This window comes from Mesoplodon densirostris, chromosome 17, assembly GCF_025265405.1.
Source record: "Mesoplodon densirostris isolate mMesDen1 chromosome 17, mMesDen1 primary haplotype, whole genome shotgun sequence".
Classification (NCBI taxonomy): domain Eukaryota; kingdom Metazoa; phylum Chordata; class Mammalia; order Artiodactyla; family Ziphiidae; genus Mesoplodon; species Mesoplodon densirostris.
Genome location: NC_082677.1, coordinates 26765675 through 26789234, shown reverse-complemented (window position 1 = coordinate 26789234; position 23560 = coordinate 26765675).

Sequence of the window (23560 nt, the reverse complement as noted above, 5' to 3'; positions counted from 1 at the left end):
TTCAGATTGGACTTCTAAGGATTTTACCTCCACCAGTTTCCTTTAGGTGACCTATTAGCCTTCCTTATTATTACAGTGGGTCAGTAGACCAGTTTTGAACTTCTGTTTTTACTTAAAGAAAAACTATAGCTTTATTCATTTATAAGAAAAATTTTATAGAGTGAGAGTATTTTCTAGACAATGCCAAACTTACTTGAAATACTCTTTCCTCCTCTAGACTTTAGAGGTTATACAACTAAATAATAAAAGTCTTACAATAAGAGTTTCTCCTTGAATCTCACTCTTTTGGCTGCAAATCACAATATACTCTCTCTATAAAATTTTTCTTATAAATGAATAAATCTATATTTTTTTCTTTAAGCACTTTAAAATGAGCTCATAGATGCTTCATGAAAATGTATTCTCTATTTCTATTAATCCTCAAACTTCATCTATCTGGTAGTTCAAATTTGTCTCCAAAAGGTGAAGGGTGAGAACAATTATAATTTATAATTTTCATCACTGAGGTCTACAATTTCTATCTGCGATACACTTAGAAATCATTGATTAATCATCTCAATGCTTTTATGAAATGGATATTATCTCTCTAGTTACATGATTTAAAACTAAAGAAACTTAAAAAAGAATCCTGAAACTAACGTAGTTTGAGGAGTATTCAAATCAGGGAATATGTTTTAATATGTGAATGTGATGGTTTAAATGATGGTTAAGTTTGATTATTCCATAAATTACCCTAGGACATAATGAAAATCATACACGTTTTAGAACCAATACTAAGAGAAAATTTTTTCAATGCCAAAGGTCAACAATATTATCTTTTAAAAGAGCTTATGAGGTTGATTGCTGAAGTTTGCAATCCATGTGTTTATAAGGCTGCCAATCTAAAATATCAACCATGAAAACACTTTTAAAATTTAGCATATTTAGATTTTGGCATCAAAAATTTTATGTGAGAAAAATCCATGACTTTTCATTAAATCTCAAGAAAATATAAGTGAATAAAATAAGTAGTTAAGCATAATTATCTTTCTCTCGTCTCTCTAGTGCACCAGTACACAGATTGTCCTTTCTGCTTGAGTTTTATATTTACCAAAATTCATTTATCTTTGTTTTCAGACCTATTCTTGGAAGTTTTAATTATGTAATTTAATAAATATAAACTGATGATATATAAGCAAAAATACAAATATTTTGCTTTTTTCTAACCCTAATGAATGCCTTGGAAATTCCTCAAAATATGAGCTATTAAAAAAAATTGTTGAGATGAGGCCAAGATGGTGGAGAAAGAAGACCCTGAGCTCTCCTCCTTTCACAGGCACACCAAAATCACAACTACTTACAGAGCAGCCAACAATGAGAATGACCTGAAGACTAGCATAAAAGATTTTCCATAACTAAAGACATGAAGAAAGAATGAGGACACAGAGACTCCACTCTTAAAGAGTATACAAAATCTCACATTCTCCAAAGTAGCAGCATCGAGGCAGTAGTTTGAAAGCAGCCTGGGTCAGACCCACTTGCTGATCTTGGAGAGCCTCCTGGAGAGGCAGAAGGCAACCGGACCTCCCCTGGGAATGGAGATGCTGGTGACAGCCATTTTGGGGAGTTAATTCTACCGCACTGACACTGGTGCTGATAAGCATGATTTTAAAATCCTTTTTCTAGCTCATTAGTGCTGGAGGCTTACCTGCCCTCCAGTGGGCAGACACCTCTCTGTGGCCTGTGTAGCCAGCCACATGCATCAAGATAGAATGGGATAGAAATATCTTAACTCTAATATCTAAACCCAAGAAAATCAACCATATGGGGAATTAATTTTCCTCCAATATTTAGGATTCAGAAAATATGGATGTACCCCCTTAAATGACAATTTAATGATGCAATTCAGACTTTTCTTTCAGATAATTAAAATGGAGCCTACAAGGTCAATAGTCAAATCTCAATTCAGGCAAAAGGAAGTCTTAGTTTATCAATCAAAGATGCCTTTATTTCCACTGTTGCTTCCACTTCTCTTTCAAGTACCTCTCTAGCCCTAACTAAAATGCCAAGAAACATTTTTCTCTTCCTCATTTGAATATCTCATTTACATTTTAATCTTGGACCGTACTTCTAAATATCTCTCTCCATTACTCTACCATATTAGAACCCAAAATATGGCACCTTGGTAAATTAAATATTTTAAGCTGAAGGATTTTAGGAAAAACACAGAAACGGGAAGGTCATTCTGAGTATCACCCCTTCTCCCCTGAAGCAGGGCAAAAGATCCTCATGTAAGAGGTACCCTGCCTATACCCAGAGGAAAGACTCACACTTACCTCCAACACAGAGGGATGCGGCCCTGACTGCTACACTTACCCCATACTCTTTGCCCCATCATATTGCTCCATTCTTTATTAAATCTGTCATAAAAATACTCAGGTTTAACTGTTTCTTCAGGTCTTCATTTCCTTTTGAAGTCTCCCATGTCACATAAAACTGATACTAAATAAGTTTGTATGCTTTTCTCCTGTTGATCTGTCTTCATCAGTTTAATTTTCAGACCCAGCCAGCGATCCTAAGAAGGTTAAGGAAAGCTGTTTCCTCCCCTGCAAACCCAAAGGAGGGCTTGGTTAGTTAAACTCATGTAATATTGAGAAAGAATCTAACTGGAAATATAACAATGAACCATGAGCCCAAGAGTAGGTTCTATTCTTTCCTCTCCCTCTCATGATCTATATCCCCCCTGGGAAACCACTTTGGGACCTCAGTTACATTATCTGCAACATTAGGAATTAAATTAGAATTATGGTAGTTTAAAATGTACCAGTTACTACACTAAGTTGTTGTCTCATTTAATTTTCACAACACTCATATAAGGTAAATAATAGTATCCCCATTTTTCATATAAACAAACTGAGGCTTATGAGTCAAAGGGTGGCAGACACTAGAGGAAAAACTTAGGTCTGCCTGAACTTTACATTCAACAGAATAAGTTGAAACCCACTAATTGTTCAAAAAAAAAGATAAAACTATTTTTCTAAATTAAACAGGCTTGCTAACTGCATGATTCAAATAGTCTATTTGCTTAACTATTTACCACCTTTGTCAAGTGGACAAAATAGGCTGGGCTACAGATAAAGTCCAAGCAAAATGACAACAGAATAAATCTAGAACAAAACAGAAAGTTTTACCATTTACACCACTTCTAAAATGAGTTTCAGCTGGGTCTCTTCACCTCTATGAGACTTCTGATACATTTTTAATATAGGCATACTTTATTATGCCTTGCATTATTGCTCTTCACAGATATTGTGATTTTTACAAATTGAAGGTTTGTGGCAACCCTGCACTGAGCTAGTCTATTGACGCCAGTTTTTTCAACCACATTTGCTCACTTTGTATCTCTCTGTCACATTTTGGTAATTCTTACAATATTGCAAACTTCTTCATTATTATTATATTTGTTATGGTGATCTGTGATCAGTGATCTCTGACGTTACTATTGCAAAAAGATGATGACTCACTGAAGGCTCAGATAATGGTTAGCTTTTTTTTTTAGCAATAAAGTAGTTTTTAATTAAGGTATGTACATTTTTTAGGCATAATGCTATTGTGCACTTACTAGAGTACAGTATAGTGTAAACATAAATTTATTTATTTATTATTATTTTTTTTTTGCGGTATGTGGGCCTCTCACTGTTGTGGCCTCTCCCATTGTGGAGCACAGGCTCTGGACATGCAGGCTCAGCGGCCATGGCTCACGGGCCCAGCTGCTCTGCGGCAGGTGGGATCTTCCTGGACCGGGGCAGGAACTTGTGTCCCCTTCATCGGCAGGCAGACTCTCAACTACTGCGCCACGAGGGAAGCCCCGAAACACTACGTTTCTTTCTTTTTTTTTTTTTTGTAAACATATATTTTATATGCACTGGGAAACCAAAAAATTTGTGACTTGCTATTTTTGTGAGATTTGTTTTACTGCAGTCGGGTGGTCTGGAGCTGAACTTGCGTATCTCTGAGATATGTCTTCATATATGCTTTCAGTTGACCTTTAAACTTTCAGGCCACTTATCCATAGATTTCTCACTAAATACTTACTACTGTACCATACAATCCATGGTTGGTTGAATGCAAAGATGCTGAACAGCAGATAAGGAGGGCTGACGCTAAAGTTTTATGTGGATTTTTGACAGCACATGCTCCTAACCCTACTGTTGTTCAAGGATCAACTGTGTTTATACTACCCTGAAAGTAAACACAAGTTCTCTGAATCAGGGACAGACCACTATTACTTACATCAATAACCACATTGCTTCCTTATGCCCCATTTCCCTGTTCAGAGCACCAGAAAGAGAACCTGCTAACCCTTTGCATACTACAGGTTCCCCCCAACACCACCACAGGAGAGGAACCCCACTATTTGAATCTGGGAGTTTATATAGGCTACAAGTTGTCCTCTCAACTAGCAACCCCAGAGAAGAAAGGAAGAGAGAAAGACCTTATCTTCATAAAATAAAGAAATTTTCACTGGGAAGAGGAGGAGGAAGCCAAGTATTTGGCTCCAGAGACAATCTGTTTTATTATCCTTTGAATGAGAGCCAATGGCTCCACAATAGATGAGTGGCTCTATGCCCTTGGAATATGATAAATGAATGATCTAGGAAAATTTTATATGATTTTCTTTATTTATAGCATGCACGTTATTTTGCCCAGAATGTCCCAACCCTACAGTAACATGAAAGTATTCATCATGCTTCCCCACACCTTAGTATTCTCATCTGTAAAATAAGAGTGTTGTTATACAAAGTCCCCAAATTCTATCCATTTATGATGCTTTTGTAGATGTGATAGCTCCACTCAGGAAAAATAAAATGGTCAGGAAAAATAAAATTAACTGAAGACATCTACAGGCAAAATGATAAACTGGCTTAGATGTTATACCTCTCTCATAGGGGGCAAATCATTTAAACTGTCAGCCTCCATGCTCTTATTGGTTAAATGAATAGCTTAGACTAAATGAATCAAATACTCTTATGAAATTAATTTTGAATCAAAATAATGGCTACATATGCTTAAAATTTACTCATATGTAATTTCATTACCATTCTCAAATTTGTATCAATGAATTTATTGGCCAGATAGTTATTGCCATGTGAGGTAAATAAATACTTTAGTCACTCACATAATTGATGTCATGACTCTACTTTGCATTAATCATAGTGTTGATTGATTTTCTTTACTTTCCCAAGAGAGGCTGGGAAAGAGGATGACATTTTGAACAGCAGCTCTCAAACATTAGCATGCATTAGAATCACCTGGAAATCTTGTGGCGATTGCTGTGCTCCCACCAGAATCTCTGATTCAGTACATCCGGGATTAGGCCCAAGAACTTGCCTTCTTAAAAAGTCACCGTGTGACGTTAAAGTTGCTGGTCTAGGGACCGCACTTGCAGAACCACTGAGTTACAGTGTTTCTAAAACTTTAATTTACAGAAATCACTTGGGGTGGGATAGGATGGGTGGGAGGGAGGCTCAAAAGGGAGGGGATATGGGGATATGTGTATGCATATGGCTAATTCACTTTGCTGTACAACAGAAACTAACACAGCACTGTGAAGCAATTATACTCCAATAAAGATGTATAAAAAATAATACAATACAGTACAATACAATAAAAAAAGAAATCACTTGGGGATCTTGGAAAAATGCACATTCTGAGGCTTGGGGAGGAGTTTTCCATGCTGCATTTGTAACCAGCTCCCAGGTGATATTTCCATTTCTGATTCACGGATTGAACACTTTGAGTAGAAAGGACCAGCATAGGCATCACTCGGAAGCTGTTAGACAAGCAAAATTGAAACTCAACTGAACAAACATATTGATTGCCTACTATGTATCACATGCTATAAAAACTGCTAGTGTCCTGAAATGAATTACGCCCTGTGTGTAAACTCAATAAAGTTTAGACAGGAAATCAGAAAATTAAACAAACACATAAGTATCATGATAAAGGTATTGTAAAAAGCGCTACAGAAACACAAAATTAGCTCTGACTAAAAGGGGATAATGTTTGGGAACAGCACAGAGGGACAGGTTTTTCTTGAAGAAAATGCAAATATAATTTATGTAACCTAAAAGACTCAGAAAAATTAAACCTCAGAGGCAATATGAGAATTTTAAACTTGTTTGAATTAACACAGACACTAGAATAGGCAAGAAGACAAAAAAGCACTACTTTAAATAGTTAGACCAAGCAAACAACTATTTTCACTTTATAAGGATTTAAACTTAGCTAACCAAACAAGCAGACATGTTAAGCCCACTTTAAAAATAAAATAAAATAAATAAACAAATAAAATAAACCCACAGTTATTTCAGGTAAGGTAAATAATGCTTTACAAAATTATTCAGATACCCACAGATTTAAGTTAATGCAAATAACACAGGGCAAACCAAACAAAGGCACAGCAGCTTCTTACAGGACCATGAGAAGGCCCCTCTGAGGTGCCTGGACCAAATCTGAAACCTTACCAGTGCTCTGATGGGCCAGGAGATCTCTACCTCCAAACATTCCCTGTCCTAATAGGGGATCTTCAGCTTCAGGGTGCTGTAGATAGTTGATTTCTGTATAACTGAAAGGCTTCTGAAGAAGTATTTTCTTTTGATATAATGGAAAGTGTAAATTCCCCAAGTTTGCAGTCACCAGTCTTTTTGTGGGCAGTAGAAAATGAAAACAAAACAAACAACAATGACGACAAAACTATTTTCTTTCTAAACAGAAAAACAACTTATAAGTTTTAAGTTAAAACTTAAAACATTATGCAAACAGTTAAATATAATTGAACCAGCACTTTAAAAAATGGTTTCTGATAGACTTGCATGTCATTTTCAGAGTATGAAAGTGAAGAGAATAAAGATACCATTGTGTACGGGGCATTTTTAAAAGCAGTGTTCTTTGGAGTAGGGAAAATAAGATAGGGTCGTTCCAGCCTCACAATGTCATCTGATAAGAGAATTGACCTTGAACTCCTGGCATGTGAGAAATGGCTGGAGCAGAGGCTGAATTGCTTCCAAACACATACTCTTCATTTCTTTCTCTCCTCCCTGCCAGGGCCTTTAACCTCAACCCCAGACCTCATTTTAGGAATTCAGGAAGCAACAACCTAAAAAGGATTGAAGCAACATAGCAAAATGTGTGGAGAGTTCAAGTTTAAGGGTCTTCTATCTCTTTAGATGGAGAATTTTGAATGTACATTCAAGAGCATGGTTCCCACAAAGAGAGAAGTACACCTACCCTCTGCCCATGAGCTTAACAAGTGCCATAAGCACCCTAGAACTAACTCACTTTTTTTACAGGAATCACTGGGACTTAGCACTGTCAACCCTTGTCACTTAAAGTCAAACCATAAATAGCATGTTGATGTGTCTATTCACTTTCAATTCTGTTCAGTGTTGACTGAATACCTACTATACATTAAAGTTTACAAATATAAAACCTCTGGGCAACTCCATGGTAATGTTGATCAGTTTGCAATTTAGATTACATTGCATAGAATGGAATACCATCATATCCACAAAGCAATTGGTTCGGCACCACAACGACATCTTTCAAGTATATGCCTTCCCATCCTGGCATTATAGACCACCTGCAATGACATGTGTCACCACTGTGACCTTGGGGTTATCACTCACCTTTTGTTTATTTACTTCATTTTAATGAACGAAAAAACTGAAGGGGATTTTATACACCTAGGACTGCAAGTACTGTCCTTGTTTAATGGAATAATAAAAAATCTGGACAATTCATGACCCTGACTTTTAGGTAGACTAAATGAAGAGGGGAGAATAAATAGAAAATAATGTTTTTTTTTTTCTTGGAATGCAGCAAAAAAAAAAATTAAGAGAAGACATTTTATCTTTCTGTTTTGTTTCGCTTTGTTTTGAAATATCTGTTTCCATAGTTAAGCACATAACAGTTAAAGCCCATGCAATAAAATACAGAAAAGGAAATGTATGTAAACCTTTTCTGAGAACTACTCTTTACAGATTTTAATGTGATGTTACCCTCTATTTAAACATGCTCTTGTAAGTTCACTGGCTCAGAGTATATTGAACATGTCAGAATGTAGAGTTTTAATAACTAGGAAAAAAATCTCAGATAAACTTGACTCTAAGATATGAACAGAAATGTCATTCTTTTTTGCAGCTAGATTTTAATACATCCTTCAAGGTGTAAGGAGTGTGGGAAATCAATAGCAAATCCCAGGGTCCTGTTTTTGAGGTATTCAAAATACCTGAGTCATATCAGAAAAAAAAAAAAAGGCTAATATAACCTAGGACTGAGCAGTTCACACAAGAGCTGGAAAGAATTATTGCTCAAAATCTAAACACATCTTCTTGTGCATTTAAATAGCAATACACAAGCTTGTAGTTGACATAATTTTAAGAAAAAATGTAGCCTTTTTTCCAAAACTGAAAGCACTGATATGAAGATAGATAGTTTTGGAGAAATTATTTTCTCTTGCTCAGTAATTATCATTAATGAAAGAAAGCTTTCGTAAATACTAATAAATCAGGGCTGAATTGACTGACCATACATCCAAATTGTTGCATTATTCACACTGGAATTACTCCAAAGATTAGCTGCAAATTGCCCTCTAAATTGAATTTATGGTTTCATTTTTCATGACAACTGTGTTGTGACAGGTGAGAGGAATTTGAGAGGAAAATGACAGCGATGGACCCAATTTCTTAGTGCTCTGTCTTCAACATAGAGCCAAACCATCTCTATACATCATTTTGGCAAGCATAAAAACCTGGTAGGCTGAACTCCAGGAGATTCTACTCCATATCCTACTTGGTAAGGAAAAGGTCAACATTGTATTTTTGTCAAGGGGAAGCTAATCAAATCGACATCTATGAAGGGGAAAGGAGTTTACATGTATGATGAAATTATTTTGTGTGTGTTGACTGAAAAAATTGCACAACCTAAATGTTGAGAGTTATGTTTTACTCATTGGACAAAACTGAGGATTAAGCCTGAGACACAACATCTCAGATAACACTGAGAAACTGTTCCAAAGAGGAAGAAGGTGAGCCAGGATATATAGGAGTTTTTGCAACAAAGACCAGCTAGGCAGCACATCAAAAGTTTACTGTTAATTAAAGAAAGCCAGATATCTCAAGTTAAGGAATTGAGCGCTTTTCTATTTATGGGAAGATTCAAGAGTCTGGGATCACTTAAATCTATCCTTTGATATGCACTTCAGCTATCTGGGGCCAGTATCCTGTGTTTTCTCATCCTGAGTCTCCTCATGGTGCATTATTGTGGGGTGGCTGCACTGGCTGATGGCTTGATGGTGGACATCCTGGTTCTATCCCCAGTTCCTTCAGGGCTCACCACTGGGCAGCTTATATGTGATGGCTTGATGGTGGGCATCCTGGTTCTATCCCCAGTTCCTTTAGGGCTCACCACTGGACAGCTGTAATGTGATGGCTTGATGGCTACAACATCCTTTGTTTACTGTTATGGCAGGCAACTTTTTCATTCACATGTGTGATGCTCCTCAATTTAATCCTCACAACAGCACCATGGAATAAGTAGTTGTAGCCTCATTTCATAGAAAAAATAAATAAATGAGATACTGAGAGGCTGGATAACCTGCCCAAGTCTGGACCTTTGTGAGGCCTTTCAATCTGCAAAACCCATGCCCAGGATCACCTGCCATGCCACATACCAGAAAGGGCTACTGCTTGGATCCCACTACCAATTCAGATGTATTAATTTTATGCTTGGCAAAACACTTGTGGTTTCTTTTCTGTACCAAAGAAAATCAAAATGTTTACAGTCCAAGTTAGACAGGGGGAAACATAAACTTATTCTACCACCTGGATGTTGTGGACACATCTAAATCTTTGGAACAACTGTTTTTAGACCATTATTGAAAAGCTGAATAAAATAAGAGCTGCCAGAACAGAGAGACAGTAAAGTCCTCCCCCTTTATATGAGGTATATAACTTGTTGCAGTACATGGAGGGGAAGACAGTTTTGTTAGCTTTTAAATTGGGTTTGTATCGTCCAGGCCTCTTGGGTTAGAAATGATTGAAAACAAATATTGGGTTGGAGTTAGTGACAAATGCAGTTGATGCCTTCAGGTTTCTAAGACACCAGTATGTGAACATATGCTCTGTAAGACAAATGATTAGACAGCCTCTTATATCTTTCTGTTTGTAAAGGTTTAGAACATGTCACCATTTTTCTTCTGTAATGGCCTCAGGCATACTTTCTTTTATCAAACTAGCTCTCAAGTTAACATACAAATACTTAGGCATAAGTGGCATTGCTATAACGAAGAGAGCAAATGAAGTAATTTTTATTTACAAATAAGTGTTTTCACATTTTTTACACTCAGATTGTTAATAGAGAATTTGCATGATCCTTTAAGAAGACAGAAATAAAACCTTAACCTGTTAGAGGGGAAATTGCAAAACTCTGGGTCTCTAGATAAATCTCTTTGCATCCTTTAAACTTTTAATTCAGTTTATTACTGATTTTATAATGTATCTTTTCTTAGTGCATATAATTTAAGTTTTTTCTCCTCTGAAGATAATTTTTAATATTTTACCTTATGCTAGTGTGACATACATTTTCAACTCCACACATCTCTACTCTACTGGTGCCAGGTGTTGCCTTTATCCCATCAAAATGGTCCATTTTGTTTTCCCCTTGTTTGATTATTTTAAATGAAACTAAAGTGTTGACATTTGAATTTAAACTCAAACACCATTCTTAGTTGATGACAAGTGTGAAAACAAGCTTTACTTAACCATTCCATGTAACTGAACAATGTAATACTAACTCTGGATGTCTAGAGCAACTGATGTATTTTCATGTTGAGTTTGGCTATTGTATAGAAAAGACAGTCAAGATCCATGGGGCACAGATACTTTAGTGAAGCAAAACTAAATGTTCAACTAGCTGTGTGAACCTCTGACAAGCTCCTTAATATCTCTGAGTTTCTTACTAAGAATGGGGTTAATGATGTCTACTCATAGGGATATTGTGAGGATAGGATGAGAGAACCAACTCTCTAGATCTTATTCATAAGGCATGTCCTCAATCCTTCATATCATTTCTGAGAAGAAAGGGTCGGACTTCACTATCAAGCAAAGAGAAAAGAACTCCAGTGATGAAAGAGTAAAGAAATACTAAGCCCAAATAAATGGCTTGGATTTTAGCTTTCAAGATGGCTTTAAATGTATAGTATGTAAATATGTATGATAGAAAAAATCTAGGGGAACATCCACAACACATAAATGGTTGTAACCTTGGGAACTGGGTTACGTGGATTTTCATTTTCTGTTACATATTTCTAGAATGTTTGTAGATGTTAATAATAAGCACATATAACTTTTGTTATAAGAAATTCTAATAAATATTAAAAATTTTAAAGTGCCTAGAATACAGTAAGTGTTCAATTAATATAAATTTCTATTTGTCTTCCTGATACACCAGCTATAAAAATAGAAGTATTCATTTGTGCATTTATGCTAATATTTAATGCCTACCTACTCATTCTGAGCTCTTCTCGATTCTGAGTGTTCAAAATAGAAAAAAAAAATAGACAAGTCTCTGTCTTTCTTATCTGTCAAGGCATAGAGACAGGTAATAAAACTTTCAAAAGTCCCTGTAAGAAAAAATTGTAAAAGGTTTCTCTCAATCTGATTCTCTCTCAAGTTCGTATCACAGAGAGTCTCCTCACCTGAAAATTGGCCACTACTCTCGGAGAAGTAAAGTTAGAAAAATATTTCAGGAATATGTAAACAAAAGAGAAATTGTCATGATACTATGATATCATTTTGTCAGAGTAAAACCTGAATAATCACTCATTCACTTGAACTAAATGTATATGTAATTTCTGTTTTCATAGGTTAAAATTGTCAAATAGTAATTATAAATGTTTTCCCTTAGTGTTTACTATCAAGATAGTTTTAAGACAATATTGCATCCAGACTTGCATGTGTAATAGTAATTACACATGTTTTTGCTTAGTGTTTACTATCAAGATAGTTTTAAGACAATATTGTGGGACAATACTGCCCCACAAAATAAATACATTTCTAATTTTTTACACTTGACTTGAGTGCAGCTAAGAATACTTAGTATAAATTTCTAAACAGTTTTTGATATCTGCAAGGAGCATCAACACATGTAAGTCAAATGTACTGAAAGTCCAAAAATTATTCACATATGGCTTTCAAATATTCCCTGGAAAGTACAAGGATCTCCTTAGTGAATGATATCAACAAAAACTCGACCACCTGTTCTGTGAAACCATATCAGTAACTCAAAAGCAGGGTGTACAGGTCGGAGGGTCCTCAACTCTCACAGAGATTATTTCATTGATTCTTTCATGCCAATTATGGTTTAAGCAGAGCAAAGTTGAGCACCGTAAACCTCATTCTAAGAACAAAGAAAACCTTCCCAGGCCTGGACTAAATCATTGTCATAAATACCTTAATTGCTAGAAGCTACGAGAGGTGGGTAACAACAGGAACAAAGAAAACCACAAAGTAAAACACCCTGAAGAAGCATCTGCTTAAATGGAACGCTAAAGTGTTTCCAGCACTCTTAGAGGGACTCGAAACCAGTGCCAGTGCTCAAGTGGAAAACTGCTGAGAGCATGATGGGGTTTCTGGGCTGCCACAGAAGTTGGTGTCCATAAGGATCCTATTTCTGACACACCTCTTTGAGCAAAGAATAGGAATCTGGGGCTTGTCACTGCCTCACACTCTCGGAGTTGACAGTGGGTGGGAGTAAACTGAGATGGCCGATGTGAGGGCAACCTGGCAAACTAACTTTTGTTAGTTTAATTCCATTGTGATTGGAAAAGATACTTGATGTGATTTTAGTCTTCTAAATTTCACACTGGTCAGAATGGCCATCATCAAAATGTCTACAAATAATAAATACTGGAGAGGGTGTGTAGAAAAAGGAACCCTCCTACACTGTTTGTGGGAATGTAAATCGGTATAGCCGCTATGGAGAACAGTATGGAGGTTCCTTAAAAAAATACAAATAGAGTTACCATACGATCTTTCAATCCTATTCGTGGGCATATATCTGGGGAAAACTATAATACAAAAAGATACATGCACCCCAGTGTACATAGAAGCACTATTTATATAGCCAAGACATGGAAGCAACATAAATATCCATCGACAGATGAATGGATATAGAAGATGGGGTATATATATGCAATGGAATATTTCTCAGTCATATAAAAAAATGAAATAATGTTATTTGCAGCAACATGGATGGACCTAGAGATTATCATACTAGGTAAAGTAAACCAGACAAAGAAAGATAAATATCATATGATATTGCTTATATGTGGAATCTAAAACAAAGATATAAATAAACTTATTTACAAAACAGAAATAGATCCACAGAAATAGAAAACAAACGTATGGCTACCAAAGGGAAAAGGCGGAGAAGGATAAGTTAGGAATTTGTAATTAACAGATACATACTATTATATATAAAATAGATAACCAACAAGGACCTACTGTATAGCAGAGGAAACTATGTGCAATATTTTGTAATAAGGGAAAAGAATTTGAAATAGAATATGTATATATCAATATAATCAGTTTGCTGTACACCTGAAACAAACACAGCATTGTAAATCAACTGTATTTCAGTTAAAAAAATAAATAAATAAAAATTAAAAAAGAAAACGTTTTGTGGCCTAATATGTGATCTATCCTGGAGAATGTCCCATGCACACCAGAGAAGAATATCTATTATTTATATATCTGTTAAGCTCAATTGGTCTATAGAGTTGTTCAAGTCCTCTGTTTTCTTATTGATCCTCTGTCTGTTGATATATCCTTTATTGAAAGTGGGGTATTGAAATCTCCTACTATAATTATATTATTGTCTATGTCTCCCTTTAATGCTCTCAATATTTTCTTCAGATATATGGATTCTTTCTTGTTAGGTGTCTATTTATTTATAATTGTTATATTTCTCAGAGAAGTGATTCTTTATTTGTTATGTAATCTCCTTCTTTTTCTCTTAAAACAGTTTTTGACTTAAAGTCTATTTTGTCTGATATAAGTATGGCCACCCCTGCTGTCTTTTGGTTACCATTTACATAGAATATCTTTTATAATTCTTTTACTTTCAGTCTATAAATTTCCCTATATCTAAAGTGAGTATCTTGTAGATATCATTTAGTTGGGTCTTGTTTTTCATCCAGTCAGTTACTCTGTGTCTCTTGATTGTGGAATTTAATCTATTCTCAAAGTAATTACTGTTAGGAAAGGATTTACCATTGTTATTTTGTAAATTGTTTTAATCTGATAGCAACTTAACTTCAATCACAGACATAAACTCTACTCATTTACATCTCTCTGCCCTCATCTTATGTTATTGATGTCACAAACTACATTTTTAAAAATAATTTGTATCTACTAACATAGTTTTATTGTTTTAGTTATTTTATACTTTTACCTTTAAATTCTATGCCAGAATTAAAGGTGATTTATGCACAACCATTAAAGTATTACAGCGTTCTGCATATGTATTTGTCTAAACTTATATATTTTCCATTACCACATATCTTTATATTTTCATATGTTTTCATGTTGCTTTCTAGCAGACTTTTATTTCAATTTGAAGGACTCTCTTTAGCAGTTCTTTAGATAGACTAGTAGTAATAAACTTTTCCTAGTTTAGTTTATCTGGGAAGATCCTTATTTCTCCTTTATTTTTGAAAGACAGTTTTGTCAGATACAGTATTCTTGGTTGTCAGTTTTTTTTTTTCTTTCAACACTTTGAATATATCATTTTTGGCTTTAATGAATATATCACCTTTGGCTTTAATGTTTCTGCTGAGAAATCTGCTTATAATCTTATGAGAGATCACTTGTACATGATGGGTCACTTTTCTCTTCTGCCTTCAAAATTGTCCTTGACTTTTGATATTTGGATTATAATATGTATTGGTGTGAACCACTTTAGGTTCCAAATATTTTAAGCCCTTTGAACTTCTTAAATTTGGATGTCCATTTCTTATCCTAGATTTGGGACTTTTGGGGCCATTATATCTTCAAATAAGTCCTATCCCTCTCTCATTTTTTTCTTCTCTTTCTGTGGTTTCATATAGTTTACACTGGTCTGCTTGATGATGTCCCATAAATTCCTTAGTCTCTATACTTCCTATATGTGAATTCTTAGCAGGGCTAATTCTATTCTATTATCTCTCATTTCTGCTGAATACAATCAGTGATGACTTGTTTGCTTAAATGTTTTGAAATTTTTCACTCTGAGACTTCATATTTCTTAAAACTTTATCTGTGAAAATTATCTGAGATCTGCTATGCAATGTTTATACCCCCAGAGAGGATTATTATTATTTTTTATCTGCCAGCTATCTGTCTTGAGTTCATCAGACCTGCCACATAATGTGACTTTGAGTTGCAAAGCCACATGAGATCCAGTTTTTATTTTTTATTATATTTTTAATAAATGTATTTATTTTATTTATTTATTTTTGGCTGCACTGGGTCTTCATTGCTGTGTGTGGGCTTTCTCTAGTTGCGGTGAGTAGGGGTTGCTCTTCGTTGCAGTGTGTGAGCTTCTCATTGTGGTGGCTTCTCTTGTTGTGGAGCACAGGCTCTAGGCATGCAGGATTCAGTAGTTGTGGCTCATGAGCTCAGTAGTTGTGGCTCATGGGCTCTAGAGCACAGGCTCAGTAGCTGTGGTGCACGGGCTTAGTTGCTCCATGCCATGTGGGATCTTCCCAGACCAGGGATCAAACCTGTGTCCCCTGCATTGGCATGTGGATTCTTAACCACTGAGCCACCAGGGAAGCCCCGAGATCCAGTTTTTAGATAGGAAGTTTCAAAGAATTTTTTCATCTCTATCCAGAACCAAGACAGAAATCTTTCCTACAGTGGAGTCTCATAGGTTTATTGATAATCACCTGCACTCTGCTAGAATAATCCTTTAGGGCATTCCATGGCATTTTTCACCACATGAGGCAAATAACCTCAAGGCCTAAGCCAGCTCCCCTGCTGTTTACTCCAAAGGATTTGCATTTACTTAGTTTTTGGCCTCTGAGTATGCTTTATATTCTTGTTAGTCCATTAATGCATTTTAATATATTTAATAAGAGGGAAGATCAGATAACAAAATTTATGAGACTATCAGGGGAACGAATGGCAGATTTTTCTTCCTAATACAAATTTTTACTGAGCATGGAACCTCTCCAGGATACAGCTTTAAGCAGGCAGCCCCAAATATTCCAACTCTCAAATATGTGGCCTTCACACATTTTTCCCAGCTCTAGCCTCAGCACACTTTGGCCTAAGCCAACATCCTCCCATCATTCTCACCCTCTTTCTTCAAATAGGATATTTACAGGGCTTTAGTTTTCTCTGCTTTTACTCCTTAGACATTTAAATTACTTTATTTAAAGTTCTGTGTGTATTTAAAGGAACATTTGTAGTATTTTATAATTATTTTTGTAGCATTCCTAGACTTTTATAGCAGAAGTATAATCAGGTTTTATATTCCACCACATTGTCCCTTAAAATTTTGGCACACCTATTTATTGAAAGTCAATGAATTAAAAAATAGAATTACGGTCTCAAATTTTAAAAGAGCTAATTAGATGGCTTAATTCAACAGACTTTCATCAAGGCATTTTGCACTATATATAATTTATATTTCCTTGAAAATTGAATATGCTATCTTGCACACTTTTTATAGTAATCTTTTATGTAATTTCTTTTTTTTGGTTTGAAATCATACTTTTATGTTTAGGTAAAATAAATATTCTGATTGTTTTCTCCATCATAAATATTCCATTTTCACTCCAAGTACAGTACTGCAATACTATTTTGGCACTAACTACCCTTACTGTCTGACTCTGTAGGTTTAAAGGCTCAGTTCTCCACAAGACTTCTCTCATTTCAGATGCCAGCTATAAGTCTCAGGGGCAATTCACACTTCTGCCAGATCAGTTAAAACTCCAGGGTTACTCACAATCCCTTCAGCTTCAATAATTCACTAGAATAGCTCAAAGAATTCAAGAAAGCACTTTGATTATAAATATAGTTTTATTATAAAATATGTGTCAAGAACAACCAAAAATGAAAGAGACACAAAGGGAAAGGTCTGGGACAGTCCCACATGCCGAGCTTCCATGCCTTCTCCCAAAGGAGTCAGGTGCCTCACCCTCCCTGGATATCAGTGGGTTACCCATTAAGAAGCTCCATTAAGCCTCTTGTCCTGAGTTTTTATTGGGGTTGCATTATGTAAGCATGACTGGTTAAATCACTGGCCACATGATAGAACTCATTCTCCAGTCCCCCTCCCCTTCCTGGAGGCCGGGCTGACTCAAAGTTCCAACCTTTAATATGTGGCTGGCCTTTCTGGGAACCAGTTTCCCCATCTTAAAGCTATATAAGGGCCAAAAATGAATCACATCATTAGCTCAACAAAAACACTCTTCACTCAGAAAATTCCATGGGTTTTTGAAGCTCTATGCCAGGATCCTGGGACAAGGATCAGATATATTATTTATTATACTATAATCATGTACATCAAAAATATCATAAAGTATGTTAAGCTATGAACTACTTCAGAAAAATCAATAGATAGTAGAAGTAGTGAATAAGTTAATTCATTGCTAATATATATTAACACTGGTGTGTAATTCTAAATACTCTAGGTGCAAATTTATAATTTTTTTTCCTTTACTGTACCTTTTATTTTCTATTTTTTATACATCTTTATTGGAGTATAATTGCTTCACAATGCTGTGTTAGTTTCTGTTGTACAACAAAGTGAATCAGCCATATGCATACATATATCCCCATATCCCCCCCTTCTTGAGCCTCCATCATTTTTTACATGTGTCCAATGCTTAAACATTTTTTAAAAAAGAGGTTCTCCTATACTACATCATTCTATTGTTATGTCCACTAAGTATTAAAATGCCATCTTTATAGATAAATTAAGATTTAATGACTTGCCTAAACTCACAAAACTCTGTAGCAAATCTAGAGTGAAATGACTCTAAATTAAGTGATCTCCAGCTAACATCACAGTTTCTTCTTTAACGCTTGTGATTTTTATCTGATGAAATAGAATGCATTTTTGTGTTTATTATTTTGTTTCTATGCTCCTTCACTGTCATCAACAGGAATGAAGTAATCTTTGCCTTTATATTCCGGCAGAGTCCTTTGACCACAGCCAATTAATACTGTTGTTCCTTTGACCTGAAAAAGGATGTTAGTTTGGTAAACAAGCTCATAGAAAGATAGAAGCTAGCTACAGAAGCTAACTGTAACTCAGTGGTTGTATACCTTTCTCTCACGGAAGGCCCCTGCTGAACTTGATTTAATGCAAATGCAGTACTACATAATGAATATCGAATTTTCCATTTCTATGGTGAACTAAAATAAACTATTGTGAGTGTTAGAATGTAATAATCCATACATTATTATGTTTTATTGATAGGGTTTTACATTCTGGAATCCATTCAGTCATATCCAACCCCAAATACCTTTAACCAAATTTAATTCTGTGCATGAAAGTTATTATGTACATCATCACGTTTTTTACCTAGCTGTACAGCATTTAATTTCATGGCCATAATGGAACTGTAGACATTAGCTCTATTTCCATATATTGGGTTGGAAAAAAAATTAAATTCTCTTTTTAATATGATCGAGAGTGAATTGTTACACTATGACATTTAATTGAAACTAATACTCAGTCAAAATAATTCCTTCTTCCAGATTCTTAAAAAAAAATAGAGATGATGGATCAATTAAAATCAGGAGGTTATAATTCATCAACCTGCATCTAGGCTAGCAGATATTCTATGTAGGGCAAATAAAAAAGTTCCCTCTTTTATATTTTTAGCTAGTAATCAATTTTTATATCTAGAATTTAAATAAGCATCTGATTTTTTTCCAATATATGCAAAGGGTATTCTGACATAGAGAAGCATAGCAAAGTAAGACGTATTGTAATAATTAACTGAATTATTCCTGACATGCTGTGAACAATTACAGGATTAATAACTACCCAACCAAACAGTGTTATGTTGGAATAAATTGACCGACAAGGTTTCTCAGCTAGGAAATGAAGCTCAGATAGATCATCAATAAAAATGACTGTAACGAGCATACTTGTGAGAACTCCAGTGTTTTACATTTACAAAATATAGCTTTGGTCACTGTGCTTAATGATTGGAAGAAGGTATTTAAAAATTCATTTAGACTGTTTTGCCCTTTTTAATTGCCTGCTGAAAGACATAATGTTTGATGGTCACAAATGTACCATACAACCTACATGTAGTTAAATACCTGTAAGTCCCCAAAGCTACTATGAATCATTCAATCTAAATAAAGGCAAAAGCAAAAGGAGAAAAAACTAAGAACTGCAGCTTGTTTGGAATATGTGGTGTGCCATATGCATCCATATTAAGAATCATACTGGCTAAAAAACAGAAATAATTTAGAGGATGAATGATGTCATATGCCACACTTTGAGATAATATGTAGCTTAATGTGAGATTATATAACCTGCCTTATGAATACATTTATTAAAAGATTTGACTTAAAAAATTACTAAAGATCAGGTATAGCATCAATATTTACATTTTACTGTATATAGTTTTTGTCAATAGCTGTTAACTTTAAATCAGAAGAAGAGGGCAGAAAAAATGTTATGGGGGGAGGAAGTGTGAAGGAAGGAAAGTTTGGGATGTTGAAAATATCATACATGTGAATGTCTAAAAATATTTTCAGAATAATTTGGTTCATGAGGATATGATAACTAAAGTCATATTCTGCTGCAAATGGGAGGAATTGACTTGTAAACTAACTTGAACTCTCCCTAGATCCTTACTTTCCACTCATCTTTCAAATAAATAGTCTCGCCAAGCCATCAACTTACTATATAATAAGAGTAGTATCACAGAACCATTCTTAAAGTTAGTTTCCTCAGTTATAGTTTAAAGGTAATTGTGTCCCCCGCAAAAAAAAAAAAAAAAACTATTGTGAAAAATACTTAAATGTACACAGAGTATAAAACACTTGAAAACTTAAAAAACGTTTTCACCTTGTTATGAAGTAGATAATAACCATGTCAACAGCGCCAGTTCTAGAAGTTTGTCTCTGTGACCTCCTGCCTTCATCTTATTTTAACATGCTGATTTCCCCAAAGCGACTGTGTTTTATTGCTCCTTATGCTGTCCATTCTTCCCTGCAGCCCAAGTCACAGCTTCAAGTACAACCTATATATCTCTGTCTCTCTCTCCTTTTGTCCCTTTTTCTCTTGAATCTATCCTCTCAGATACCCCATAAATACTTCAAAGTCAATGTGTGCAACACTAAAATTAACATATTTGTCCCTCAAATCCCTTCTTTTATGCTCCCTACCAGTTCACCCTAGAATGATAAGTTCACCTTATCCCTTACATCCAATGAATCCCCAGATCCTCTCATTGCATCTTATTGTCTGCCCTGATACTATCCACTTTCTCTACTTGGTTTTCCACAACATCTTCTTAAAGGGCCTCCATGTCTCACCCTCACCTCATTCCAACTCATGTTCACATTATTGTCAATATAACCTTCTAAGATTTTTTGCTTAAAACTTCACAAGTCCACATGTTTTCATTATAAAATGCAAATTCCTCAGCATGAGATGCAAGGCCCTCATGAACTGGGTCTTGAGTTACACTTCATTATCATATCTCCCCACTTTCTCTCTTGCCAGTAGGCTCAAGTCATACTGGCCTACCAGAAGTTTCCAGAATGTGCCAAGCCCACTTACAGGTCTGCCTTTGCATGTAATGTTTTCTCTGTCTAGAAAGGCCTTCTCTTTCATTCCTCCCTGCCCATATATCTGTTTAACTCTTATTGATAACAAAAATCTAAATTTAGAAGTCACCTTCTCTAGAAAACCTTTCCTGACCCCACTTCCACCCCATTCCTAATGACATGGGGTTACCTCTACTAGAGTAATTTTCAAAATATGATCACAATTACTAATGCTGTTGGTGACATGGGATATCTATACTAATTTTCTTTTTTTTTTAAATACAACATGATTATATTTTAAAACACAACCAAAATACAAAACACCAGAGTAAATTGATGGTAATAAGACATAGTATTTCATTTGCATTGCATGACAAATGGTTAACATCCTTAGCCATAAATGAGCTTTTAGAAACCAGTAACAAAGACATTGATATTCCAAGGGAAATTAAAAAAAAAAAAAAACAAAAAAAGAAGAACATGAAATAAAGTGTGACGAACATTATCACAGTTACTAATCCTCCAGCCAGACAGTGAATTCTCATTGCAAGCAGGCTCCCCAGGAATCAGACTCTGAAATACAGATGTGCATACAGGAAGGTCACTGGAATGTGTTCTTGTGTTCTCAGGATCAAGGATTGTGGGGGGTGGGGAGTGGAGGAAACAGCGGGGAGAAATTGTGCTGTGAATTCATGCAATGACAACAAAAGCCTCAGCCAATCTTATGGGAGCTCTGAAGCTGGGATGGCCCTTCAGAGTTGTCAAAAATTGGGGCAAGAGAAATAATCCCCATATTTACAAGTCATTAGATGCAGGCTTCCTCTGGGAGGTAGGCTTCCTTAAGTGAGTTATGGACAAGGACCAAAGATAGACTCAGCTAAAAACTGGCAATCACCAACATTTCCATCTGCTGGGGTGATGTTATATGGGCAGAGCACCATGAAATCCACTACAGCTCCCTAAAGGCAAAAACTTTTTTTCATTAATTTTTATGTGCCCTGGGCTAGCAGAGACCCTAAATTATAGGAGGCATTCAAAAATAAATGTTTATTGAATGAATGTATAGTATGATTTTTTAGTCAAATTCATCTTTCTGAAAGAGATCTGTGCAGCAGATACCTTATGTTCAATATGAAAATAAGGACCAAAGAAAATACAAAGTGCAGAATAAATAGCTTTTAATCTAACTGCCATCCCTTGGCTTCTTAGAAGACTCATAATGATCCTCTTTCTTTAATCTCTCCAACAAAATGAAAAGTTAAAAACACAGCAGCAGGGACTGAAATACAGAAGAAAAATCTTTGTATTAAAAGAAAATTCATATAATTTTTACTTGGAGAAGATATAAGTTTGCAGCATTCCTAGCACTAGTTGAATCTCAACTTTCTGCTCTTATTCACATTTGGTAAAGCAAGTCAATGCTCAAGGCCAGGTGTAGGCTCTCATTGTTATATTAATAGCTTGCACATAGGCAAATGAGATGGACCAAATCGGAAATGCATTGCTAAACAATGTTTTTATGCTTAAATTTCACCTGAAAATAGAGAAAAATGAGAAAATGATACACACTTGATTCAGGCTTACTAATATGCAGCAGAGATACTGATGAAAAGACTAGGGTGATTAGGAGTGTGGGAGTGGCTGCCATAAAAAGAAGATGAAGATCGGTAGCTTTTCAGTGTTAGGATCTAAGGGATCAAGGTGTCAATGGAGACACCACAAAAGAAGTTAAAACATCACTGAAGATGATGATAGGTTGTGGAATGGAAAGAAAAAAATATGTCAGGTACTGAAGTCATCGAGGTTGGGGAAATGGGTCCTTTTGGATGAGAGCAAATACAAGATTATAGCTGCAGTGATTCCAAAGTCTATAGGGAAGACTTGTAAATCAACTCTTGAAAAGCAAGGAGTTATGCAGGAGAGAAAAGGTGAAAGTGTCCCTTCTCCCATACCTATGCTAGCCCAATGAGAGGGAATGAGAAATCATGACCCCTACCTCTTAGAGGGCATTTAACAGGAAAAGTACATGGCATAGTAAGAGAAGACCCAAACCTCTAATGATCTGAATGCTTTGATTTACACAAAAATCACACAGGAGTACAGTCAATGTTGCTAGAATATCTGTTTCAAAGTGTGAATTTGTTCCAACATTATTGGTATGTTAGGTAACCATTTGAGCATAATGCAAATTTTGCCTTTGCTTATGTGAGATTTCATCTGGAGAAGCACAGGTGAATTCCAAATAATGTACCCAACTGAACTGAGTCACACCAAAATATACAAAAGACACACAAGCACAGGCCTGAAACTTCTACCAGTTACCTCACTTCAGCACACGTGTTTCGAGCCAAACTCCTGCACATCTGGTATTACAACTCTCCACTTGATTTCAGATAACCTTCCTTCCATTACTTACCAATAACACAAGCTACAACCCTCCTGACGCAACTTCTACAAGCAAACTTCAGGTCTTGTTAAGGGTAAAGGACCATTTCTATTGTATTTATGTATTTCTTAGCCATTTAACATGTGTCAAACTATACTGCTGTGTTCATTATTGTCCTATCTTTTTCCAGTGCATCACTAATGAACTTTTTAGTGCTGTATTCCTTTCTTCACTTTCCTTATAAGTCCTTGAAGTTATTATTGTGTGGTTTTGTATAGTACAGTGAATTACAAGAACATTTATGTCACATTATAGCAGAACTGACTGTATTTGTTTAAAAATGCTAAAT